Source organism: Python bivittatus, unplaced genomic scaffold (assembly GCF_059951505.1).
Source record: "Python bivittatus isolate LINGU-HERP-01145 unplaced genomic scaffold, Pbiv_v1 ctg000190_np1212, whole genome shotgun sequence".
NCBI classification, from domain to species: domain Eukaryota; kingdom Metazoa; phylum Chordata; class Lepidosauria; order Squamata; family Pythonidae; genus Python; species Python bivittatus.
In genome coordinates, this window is record NW_028277042.1 from 9462557 (window position 1) to 9474502 (window position 11946).

Consider the following 11946-nt stretch of genomic DNA (forward strand, 5'->3'; position numbering starts at 1 on the left):
ATACTTTCAATTGCTTGTAGAATTCCTTCCTTAAGGAAAGTTGTGTTGTATATTAGATGCTATGTTTTTAGAAAGACATTTACTTAAGTGTCAGAATTCTGATTCAAAGGGTAACAAATTATGAGCAAAATGTGGAAGTGCTGTGTGGCTTTATGTCAAGCCTAGAGCATGCAAACCAGATTTTTACTCTTCAGTTTGTCACTGAGAAACTTAAGAGTATGAGAATGAAAACTTATTGTATGTATACTTATTTAGAGAAAGCATATGATAAAGTGAATAGGCTTGAATTATGGAAATTTTGCACAATTATGGAGTTGAAGATTGGTTTTTCAATGCAATAAGATCACTATATGATGGGAATAAAGCCTATGTGAGAATAAATGGAATGCCTAGCAAATGGTTCAACATTTAACAGGCAGCAAGACAAGAAAATGTAATGCCAATGTTTAATATACTTATGGATAAATATATTTGTGGTGACATTAGAAATGTTTTGGCTGGGACTGTATATATAAGTGAGTATGGGTCTGTGTCTTTGTCTATATTCTTTTGTGTGCAAATAGTGGCTTCTTATTGAATGAAAACCTGAATGATTTCTAGTGAATGTTAGATTTATAATGCAACATGAAGCAGGGGTCTGAAAATTAATTAATTAATTAATTAAAAATAGTGATATTTGGCAAAGAAAATGGAGTTAATGAATGGAAAAATGATGTGATGTGCAAATGCTAGTAGAAAAATAGAGGATAGTATATGCTGTCTTATGTGGAACAAATGTTTGTCCAAAGTGGCTAACTGTAGGATTATGCTTCTGCTCACCTTATTGTATGGAATGAGAATTGTGGATGTCAAGAGAAATGTAGAAATAAGTAGAATGGAGTGGGAATGTGGTAATTAAAAGTCTGTATGGTAAAACAAGAAGATACAGGATCAGAAATAAACACTTGGAAAAAAAAATGTGGGTTGAATACAAAGGTCAGTGTAATTAGTACAGAAGAAGTACATTGAAGTGGTTTGGACATCTGTAGAGGACAAATTAGGATCAAATCTCAAAACAAGTAAAGGACGAATGAATGGATCAAGAGGAAGGGAAAGAAAGGAAGGGCCAAGAAAGTTAAAGTTGGATGGAGAACTTAGATGAGATCCTCACAAAACAGAGAAGTTTAGAGAACAAAAGGCAATGTATGGAGCATTGTATGGATGTAGAGGAAGCAATAATGTCTCGAAAAAGGGGCATAGTCTTAGGGTTAACAAGTTTTAGTTATGTTTCCTTGTCTTTTTCTTCTGTTATTTATTTATTTATTTAATTTAGTTTAGTTTTTCTTATTCCTTCACTCCGCATAATGTTGCTTGCCCTAAAAGGGAATAGTGTGTTGGATATATTTGCATGTATGAGGATCTTCAAACTGAGTTCTGTGAGGAAAGTTTGGTAAGCTACATATTGTTTACTTTAAAAATGAGAAGAATATAAAGGGAGATGTCATCATTCTGTTAAGATATCCAAAGGGCAGTCCTTGACATAGATGGAAGAAGACTATTACTATTTCAGGAAAGAGTAGAATGAACTTTGCCTTCACTCTGAGGCATGTACATAGAGTTTTTTTAGTGTTATCCTGCAATGGCCTGATAAATCTTATGAAATTTTAGCAGAATCTTTCTTCAAATGGTGAAAAATGCAAGATTGGGGTGTTTATGCATGAGATGTTATAGGAATTTGAGGTTCTTAGTATTCTCACATAATATCTTGATGTTGTCATAAGAGATATCTATTGAGTGATATATTCTGCATGTGGGATAAGACACTGAATATACAGTATAACATATTCTGTAGATGCCACTGAATCTATCTATTTAATTATTTCTGGAAGTTAAAATTTGCAAAATCCAAGAAAGTTGCACAGCACAAACTTTTTCCCAAATGTAATTATGGTGGTGTTTTCCTTACCAGCAATGCTCTTCTGAACACAAAATCAAGTAAGATTGGGAACAATTTCTCATACCTAATTTGCAGTGTGTAATTGAGAAATGTATCCTTAATTTTCTTTTGTTCTGTGCTTGCAGAATATTACAGAAACTTTCATCTTGATAGACTTGTTTAAAAATTTAAAGGAAAGACTTCTGACCTCAATTTCACTTTATTATAATAAATCAGTTTGAAGCTCATTTGCACTTAATCTCCATTGGAAATGTACATTACCCAATCAGAACTGAACAAGCCCCTCAGGGTAAATCTAGTGTCACATAAAAATTCAACTGGAAATTCAGCTAATAAATCAGCAAGTGGAGGTTTGCACTGATGTAGATACTAAGTCCATCTAAATTCTATTAAGAACTTCTAAATCCCATTTCAGAAGAGAAGAAGAAAGAAACCTTCTAAATGAAGCATCCCTGAGAGATGCCTTAAACTATACATGCAAACATTTAACCACTGCCTGGGTCTCTTGAACACCTGCAAGTCAGTAATTTGTTGCTGATGTGTACATAATGAATTGGGAGCTTGATCCTATGGATCAACATTAGCAGTAACCATGTAACTGAATGAGAATGTCCTGGTTTCCTGCTTTGTTTTCAGGACGTTCTCAATCTTACAGAGCCAAACAATAGCTTTCATCTCTTGCTTCAGTCTCAGTAACTATCCTTGCAATATATACTCTTGCTTACAGTTTTATATATTTCAATGAAGACACACACACACACACAAACACACACACACACCAGCCTAGGGAAAATAAATAAATAAATAAATAAGCAAGCAAGCAAGCTCCCGATGAGCAATTTCCTTCCTTCCTTCCTTCCTTCCTTCCTTCCTTCCTTCCTTCCTTCCTTCCTTCCTTCCTTCCTTCCTTCCTTCCCGCTTAGAAAGAAGCTGGTTAGGTAGTGTGTGACGTGGTAGAACAAATATGCATAATTTAAGACCCCACAGCTTCTTTCAGTCCATTCAAGTCTTGGGTATAGGACCCAGAGCTCTTTGAAAAGTTTCTGCAAAATTGCTGTTTTTAATCTGACAGGAGGAGAAATGCTTTTTAAATCATATAATTTGTGGCTGAGTTAAGTTATTTTAAAAAGTTAAAGATTACCTTTAGCTGAACTCAGTTTTTGGTCACTGTACTGGCACATCCATGCAGTTTTCCTGGCAATAATAATTTGGCTTAACCTTATTTTGGGATTTATTTTATTTATTTACTGTATATTTACCAGTCTATAGCTCAGAGATTTCATGGACACTTTAGAAGGCCTTTATAATATCCTCAGTGATAATGCTCATATTTATCCAGCAACTCAAGCCATGTAGAAACCAATTCAAGTTCAAAACTTTTTTTGTCATTCATTTTCTGAACAACCAGCTTCAATCTCACATACTCTTGAGTATATTCACAGCAATCTAGCCAGCTAGGCTAGGTATAAGTTCCATAAAAATTAAGGCAAGATAATACATGATGTAAGTCTCAGCTTCATACTCTTCTCAACAGCCACATCAATTTTATATGGAAAAAGTCTTGTTCTAAGAACTACTTTTATGTTTTGAGAACTGTCTTATAATCTTCTGTAATATCTTAAAAACCTTCATTCTGGTGTTTTCCCAGATGCTGCATAAACTGAAATCTTCCAGAACAATCCTTGTGTTACTTGTCTTGACTGGAAATCATTTAGTTCATCTTTCAAACGTGTCACAAATACATGACAATGATAGATGGTAGATAGATAATAGATGGAGCAAACAGCCATAAACACACATATGCACACACACATGTACATGGCAATATATTGATGGCTGACTCAAGATCAACTAAGTAAGCTTAAATTATATTAATAAAAATTTGTTTCTCTCCTGCACTGTCCACTTTTTGAAGTGCCTCCCAAGTTATTAAAGTACTCAGATGCCAAGTATATCCTGTGACTTACTATAAAAAAGTTGTTAATTTTGTAATAAAGCCTTTAATATAAAACATCCCTCCCCTGCATCCAGGGTATGCAGAGTAATCAACAGAAGCACGCAAATTGAATTTGCTGCATTCTGATGTGAAGGTTATCAATCTAGATTACTTAAATAGGAAGCTAGGAAAATTCATGGATGAAAGACTCATCAATGGCTATTAGTCTATTGACCACAATCCTTATTTTATGTTGTTATTATTCAAGTAATGTTAGATGTCATCGAAGGCTAAATTTTCAGTATAAAAAAACCCTTTCTGTGCTCTGTGCTTTGCAAAACCTTCTTAAAAGGAAATAATGTTATTTAGTTTGTTGCAGGAAAATGTGTTTTTTGTGCCTTCTTAAAATATTAAAAACTAAAGAGTCCTCCAAGGGAAGCTTGACTGATAGTGACTATATGGATGTATCCATGTCGTTTTTTGTAACAACAATATGAAACTAGCCTAAATACATTAGAAAACATGTGCAGTGGGAAAGGTGATGGAAAGCAGATGGAAATTACCAAGGAGCCATCTGTGTGAAGTACAATACTGTCCTATTTATATGTACTCAGGGGAAAAAGCCCTATTAACTGGGAATAAAAATAAATGTGAACCTTTCTGAATCAATACAAAGTATGTAGAGAATCATTTGATTGATTGATTTGATTTATATCCTCCTCCCCCCCCCCCCGGGAAGTCAAGATAGCATTCATAGTCTATTTTTCCCTCACAACCACCACCCTCTGAGGTCATTTGGGTTGAGGTGCAGTGACTGGACCAATATCAGCCAATGAGCTCCTGTGATATAGGGTGGACTGTAACCTGGGACTCCCCACTCTTAGTTCAGCATCTGGATCTCATTGAGCTAACTGCATTCATGTCATTTTCCAGTACTAAAATATGGTGTCTTCCAGGATATCTTTCTGACTTTTCAGTCTAGTTTATAGCTCTGGAATACATATATTCTCCCTTTTGAGCACCAACCAGATCTGACTTCGCTTACCTACTCTGAGATCTGCCAGGGTTGGCTAAGCATTGTTGCCAGCCAAAACCATAAAATATAGTTGTGGCATAAACTTGAGACAGTCTCTCATCCCTGGAAGCTTAGCCATAATGCATATGTTATTGCTTCTTGTGTCACACATTAACAATTCTTTTTTTTTTTTCCCCTCCTTAATACCATAGCAACATAATGTATAGTTGTCAAGATTACAAGAAATCACAGTACCTTTCTTTTCTGGATTGGTCAGACTGCACCTAGAATATTGCATCAAGTTCTGGAGATTACAATGGGATTGTGTTCAGAAGAGAGTAATCAAGTTGATAAGGGGCCGGAAAGGAAAGCTTAGGAGCAATGGTAAGAGGGCTTAGGTATGTGTGGCCTGGAGAAGAGGAGAGGAGAGGAGAGGAGAGGAGAGGAGAGGAGAGGAGAGGAGAGGAGAGGAGAGGAGAGGAGAGGAGAGGAGAGGAGAGGAGAGGAGAGGAGAGGAGAGGAGAGGAGAGGAGGGGAGATTGTGTTTTGTCTTTTCTATTTATCAGACAAAAGTTACTAGAGACAGAAGTATATTTTTCTACTTCTTGAAACTTCCAGAACTAATCTGAGTGAGTTTTTAATTACTAGAACATATACAGGCAGTCCAAGGTAACTGCCTAACATGCTCAATCAATCAATCAATCAATCAATCAATAATCCATTGCAGTATAGCAGGGTGTCATGATCACTATCTTCAAGTGTTTGAAGAGCCATCACATAGAAGATGGGGCAGAATTCTTCAGTTACTCCTGAAGACAGGAAAATAGGGCTTTAAATTATAAGTAGGTAGATTTCAGTTGGACTTCAAGAAAAACATTCCTCCAAGTAAGAGCTGTTCAGCCATGGAACTCCAGACTATTTTACTTGAACTGCTTCAGCAGAGCCTGCTATCCATCCAGGAGGGTTGCTGCAGTAGATTCTTGCACAGGGTAGGGTGTCGGACTAGATCAGTGTTTCTCAAACTTGGCAACTTTAAAACACATGGACTTCAACTCCCAGAATTCCCCAGCTAGCATGCTGGTTGGGGAATTCTAGGAGTTGAATTCCACATGTCTTAAAGTTGCCAATTTTGAGAAACACTGGACTAGATGATCTTCAAGTGTACCTTCCAACCCTTACATCCCATGATTATATGATTTCGAAAATGCTCCCATTATCCATTTCTAATCAGTTTAAGCTTCCTCCAGAAACTGCTTTTATATTAGGTCAGGAAGTTGTCCTGTTGTGTTATTTAATCACACAGCAGAGTACACAACATCTTTGGGACTGAAAGCTGAACTTGGCCTTTTAGAGGTGTGTATAGGGCCGCTGCCACCCCCTACCCCAGTGGCTGAAGCCAGGTGAGTAGCTAAAATGGATTTAATTCTGTTTAAATTGGAATGTAATTATAATTAGACTAAATCAGTTTAACTCTATGGAGTTAAGACACTGGCTGTATATGCACTTTATACAGGTTCAGAAAGTTGATTCAGTCTGCAGAATCAGTCAAATCACCTTTGAATAGTTTTGCATCTTTATCAATTAATGTTTACACATATCTAACATTTATACCAAAATTGGACTACCTTTTATTTTAAAAGCAATTGAGGCAGTTATAAGACCTCTGGGCCTCTATCTTACCTCTGAAAATGTCTCAGAGAGGCCCTAGTAGGGTGTTGATTTACATTTTCAACTTGTGTGGATTATCTCAAATTCTCGTTTTGTCAGATAAGCTAAAACTGTTTTAAGAAAGCAGTTTCGTTTCGTTTTGTTTTTATAAAAGGACCACCCAAATGCTTTTGAATATGAAACCACCCCACAGTCCTATTTTGTCTACTATATTTTTTAATTTGATTTTTTTGGTTTAGTTTGTATTAATGATGAAAAGAGAACTATTGAAGATGAAATTACATACTGTGTTTGCATATTTTCTTCTAATTCACATCTGCTGTTGTTATTGACTTTGTAATTATGCTTCATATGATTCAGTTATCTGAACATCAGCCAGTTACTAACCATGCTTCATATGGTTCTAATATATGAACGCTAACCAACAGAAAATCCCAAAGAGAGAAGGAAGGAAAAATGCAATTCAAGGAGACAAACTGACCCATGTTTCTCTCACATGGGAATGTGTTTGGCTGTAAAACCTGACTTCCTGGCATATGGGTGATCAGAAGCAGCTGCTATCCCACTTACCATGTATCTCACCTAGGAGGAGATGAAGACAGTATCAAACACAATCAGCACAAAATACGAAAAAGCACACAACTATACAAAACTATATAAACTTCTTCAGCTGCCATGTTAGTAACCTGTTGCCAGAAAAAGGACAGTCTTGTGCCCCATTAAGGATTAACAAATGCATTTTGGCATAAGCTTTTGTGGAATCAGTCTAGTTCATCAGATGCATAGAACAGGGTCCCAAGAAAAGAATACTTATATATCCACCAGAGAATTGGGAGCAGGGTGAAATCAGAGGAAAATGAAATATAAGAAATGTACACAAATATTTCCCTATAGTTAGTAGCCATTCAAACACAAAACGTTAACCTGTGCAGTGTGATAAAACACTATAGTCTCAAATAGAAGGGAATATATGTAGCTCAGGGTTGAACAGTGAAGTCCTTGGTGGTTTTCTCCTTAGGAAGACTTTTCCTAAGTTTTTTCCTTAGGAGAAAATTACACCCCACCAACACTGTCAGGGCAAGCTACTGGATATAAACAGGGAGCAAACCCCACACTTACTTACATTGATGATGTTACCTAGTTGGGTAATGAAATGTCTGCAAGCAAACAACCAAGCTCAGAGAGCACCAAGGACTCCACATGGTAAAAGTAAAGAAAAAAAAAAAGTCTGGTAAAAGTAAGATCATTTCAAATAATCCAATATAACCAAGAAGTTCCCTCCCTCCCTCCCTCCCTCCCTCCCTCCCTCCCTCCCTCCCTCCCTCCCTTCCTCTTTGGTGTCCCCAAACAGTTCTCTTTTTATTCTATAATGCTTATAGAGTTCAGTAGCAGCCATGTTGAAGGTAAATTTTGGGAAATGTAGTCTCAACACATGTGGAAGACAACAAGTTGGGAGAACTGATTTATTGCGATGCTCCGTTATGTGGTGTGTGTGTTTGTGTATGCGTGTGTATGTCTAGAACAAGTAACATTAAACTGGATTTAAAAAAACCTTAACACTAACTTATGGCATTTCATCTCAATGCTGGGCAGAGAAATTCTGAAGTTTTTTTTTTTAAGCTATTCTCATTTCGATGGCTGGTGTGGGTCTTCCGGGCTGTGTGGCCGTGTTCTGGAAGTTTTGTTTCCTTCAAGGAAACAAAACTTCCAGAACACGGCCACACAGCCCGGAAGACCCACACCAGCCATCGTATGCTGGCCGTGAAAGCCTTCAACAATACATATTCTCATTTCAATTGAATGAAAGAAAATTTGCTTTAAAATTATTTCAAAGGAGAAAGAAATTTCATACACGTTCTTGTAGATGGAATTGGATGTTCTTCTCCTTATTTGGTAGTGATGCAAAATCCCAGTTTCAAAGCCCACAGATTTAATAAAGAATTCCAAAATTATATTTGTGTCCAGCTCTATTTTAACTTTTAAAGATAGTTCCCGAAAAACCTATAGAACTTTGAAAAGAAATGTAAAGAAACTTGTGGATTCCTTTATGTCCTCTACCTCATATTGGTCTGTACATTCAATGAACAGTGAATCCTTACATGTAACCTAGTCACTTTGCCTACTCCTTATACTGGTCCTGGAAGAAGCATCCATGCAAAGACAAAAGCCACTGTGCCACTCTCGTTCCTTCATGACAGAGACCAGATGGGGGATGTCCTGGGATCTGCAAATGATTTTTGCAGTAGCAGTGGGAAGATCAGTTTTGATCCTGTTCAGATCGTCAGTTCAATTTCATCTATTGTTTCAGTCTGAACTATTGACTCAAACTAATTCAGGAAGTCAAGCTGTTCTTCTGAATTTTTGGAAAGGGGTATGAAAAGTTTGGTTTTTCCCCATATGTAAAGTCAGTTCAGTTTAGAGTTATGATCCAATGGCTTTCAAATTTAATCTCTGGATCAAAGCTTTGCACAGGCCTATTCCGCACTTGTTGGAAAAGACAGATTTAACAGTAGGATGTGGTACCTGCTTGGAATATATAGGAATGAATTCAATTATTATGACAAAACTTTCTCCATCTGAGTGAGTAACAGGCAGGGTAGAAGAAAATGACATTAGATATATGAATTATATACCCTGAAAAATATATATATATATCATAAAGAATACCATATGATCATCAAAACAAGACGCAGCAAATGTGTGGAATGCTGTGAATTTTAGTCTAACAAGTCTGGAGGGCACCAGATTGGAGTACACTGTTCTAATCAAGGATTTTAGATGTTTAAACTACAAACCCCCCCACCCCCCCACCCCCCTCACACACATAGGCTATGGGAGTTCTTTCAAAAGGCCAATTCCTACAAGTCGATCATTCTGTAAGAGGGTTGAAAAAGTTACTAGGTAGTGGGAGAAACTGGTTGTGAAAATCATACATAATGTGACTTGAGACAGAAACATAATCCTCTTCAAGTAGAACAAACAGATGGTTCTGCAAGATATATCCATGAATCAACTGCCTGTAGCCAAATTTTCTAAAATGTTAACTGATGCTTGAACTTCTTATATACTTTGGAATTGTGTTTTCAGTTTACATTTTGGAACTGTTTTGGAAGATTTAAATTGTGATATTGTTACAATCTTAATAGTTTAGATAATTGCATGGAGTATAAATACTGTATGTCATTCCAACAAGGATAATTTTTCTGTGAAACAGATTCACATGGTTATTTTTTTCCTGGATTTCTAAGTTCACTGTTCCTTACTGCTATTCAACCATATTTCAAGATGGTCTCTGACCTACAAAAACATGTTAAATAGCAGCCCATTTCCTAAGAATTTGCCTGGACATCAAAATTAGTGATTGTTGAAATTCTCTGGCTTAGAATTGTAAACTTCATGACACATAATAGTTCACTTTGAAACCATGCATTCTTGTAGTGGTGTCAAAACCTATCTTCTGTTCTTCTCTTGCCAAAAAGTCTCTCCGGATGCTATATATATATATATATATATATATTTAATGTTTTGCTGGTACTTCTGAACTAGCTTTATTATTTTAAGGTGTGAAATAGATGGTACTTGTGATTTCTATTACATATCTTTCATAATTCTGATACCTCTTTGTCTGCCCAATTTTCCCAACATGGGAGAACTTTCGTCCTGGTCTTTTCTCTTGGGAACTCTCCAAAGCCAGAGAAGCTGCAAGCTGCTGGAGATGTGAATGTACAGAGAAAGGCAGAACATTCAGACACACCATTTACCCACCTCATAACTAAGGTAGTCCAAGAACATCACACTCTACATAAGAATGTTTCTTCTCCTTTGAAATAAGTTTCAAAAGGCAATGACCTTTCTTCAAATTAAGAAGGAACTTGTAGGGAAAAAAATGAGATGGTTTATTTTGCTCTTGCACAGAACTAAGAATTAGTGCCTTTGAACTCTTCTCCAGCTTGGATTGTGAGCTCAAAATGTGGGTTCACAATGAATTTTCCCATCCTTCCACCCACACGCTCATTCAACTGCTCATTTCCCTGGAAAACAAATACCTTCTCTTGGGTTCTTGAGCCTGTGTGGGTAAATGGGCTAAAAGAAGGATGAAGAAGTGTTTTGTTTTTTGTCTTTAAGATCCTCCTATGGAACGTTTTTAGATAAAAAATGCAGGCAGCAGCTGGAGAGGCTTGATGGGAGGAAGTGTAACAACAAGTGCCAGCAACACCCACTGTCATGTTGCAACCATAAAGGTATGTTGCCTGTAAACAATTTAGTTAAAAAAAAAATCCCTTGAGAATGAAGTAAAAAAAGCAGAAGCTCTTTGGCATGGGGAGAAAACTTATTAGAAACGTGAGGGTAGTTTTAAAGACAGCATTCAAAATCATTGGTACATAAGACAGTGTGATATTTTAATGTTTTTGGATTTATTCGATAAATGTGTACCTTGCTTTTTACCCAAAAGCTCCCAACAACATACAAAGCACTCCTCCCTTAAATTTTGGACAATTTTGGCTTATTCCAGAGTATTACAGCTGTTGATCATTTTCACAGATATTTTCAATTTTAAGTGAAATAGTTGCATGAAAACCAAAGGGCAGTTAGGTGAGACAGTCTATGGATTTCACTTACATAGACTGTTTTTAGCTTTGTTGTACGCCGCCCAGAGTCACCTGTGGTGAGATGGGCAGCTATATAAATTGGCTTAATAATAAATAAATAAATAAATAAATAAATAAATAAATGGGTGCCCCTAATCTAAATGATAAGTAGCTCTAGACAAAAGAAGAGTTGTTCCAAAGATAGGTGTCCCATTTAGTACCGTTTCTGTTGTTCTGACTCAGAACAACATCTGTTCTTTTGTGCCTGGTGCATTTACACTGCAAGGGAAGGGAAGGGAGGGGATGTGGAGAGTGATTTCAGGCCTTGTATAATGGAAATCTACAGCTTTGAGACTGGGGGGAGCCGTGAGGAGGAGGAGCATTCAGTAATTCTCTGTATTGTTTGTCAGGCAGTGTCTGAATATAACAGACATTGGCTGAGTTCACATATTAGAATAAATATTTTAACAAAGGATAAATGTTTTAACAAAGCTTGGTGAACCAGAATTTAATTTTTAGCAAAATAAATTAAGTTCTTTCTTAGATGTTTTTTTTTTAAAGCAGCACAGTCAAACTTAGTTGGTTAAAGTTTATCCGCAAAGACCAGTATAGTAAGTCAAATGTTCTTAGCTCTTCTCTTTTATTTATATACAGCCCATTGCAACCATTCTGAAATTACTATGCACTCACAGCCTTGTCACCTCATGGCTAGACTATAGCACCTTGCTCTACAGGAGTTGCCTTTGATGTCCATCCAGAAGCTTCAGCTGGGGCAGCATGAGATGGTCTAAGCAGTGATGTG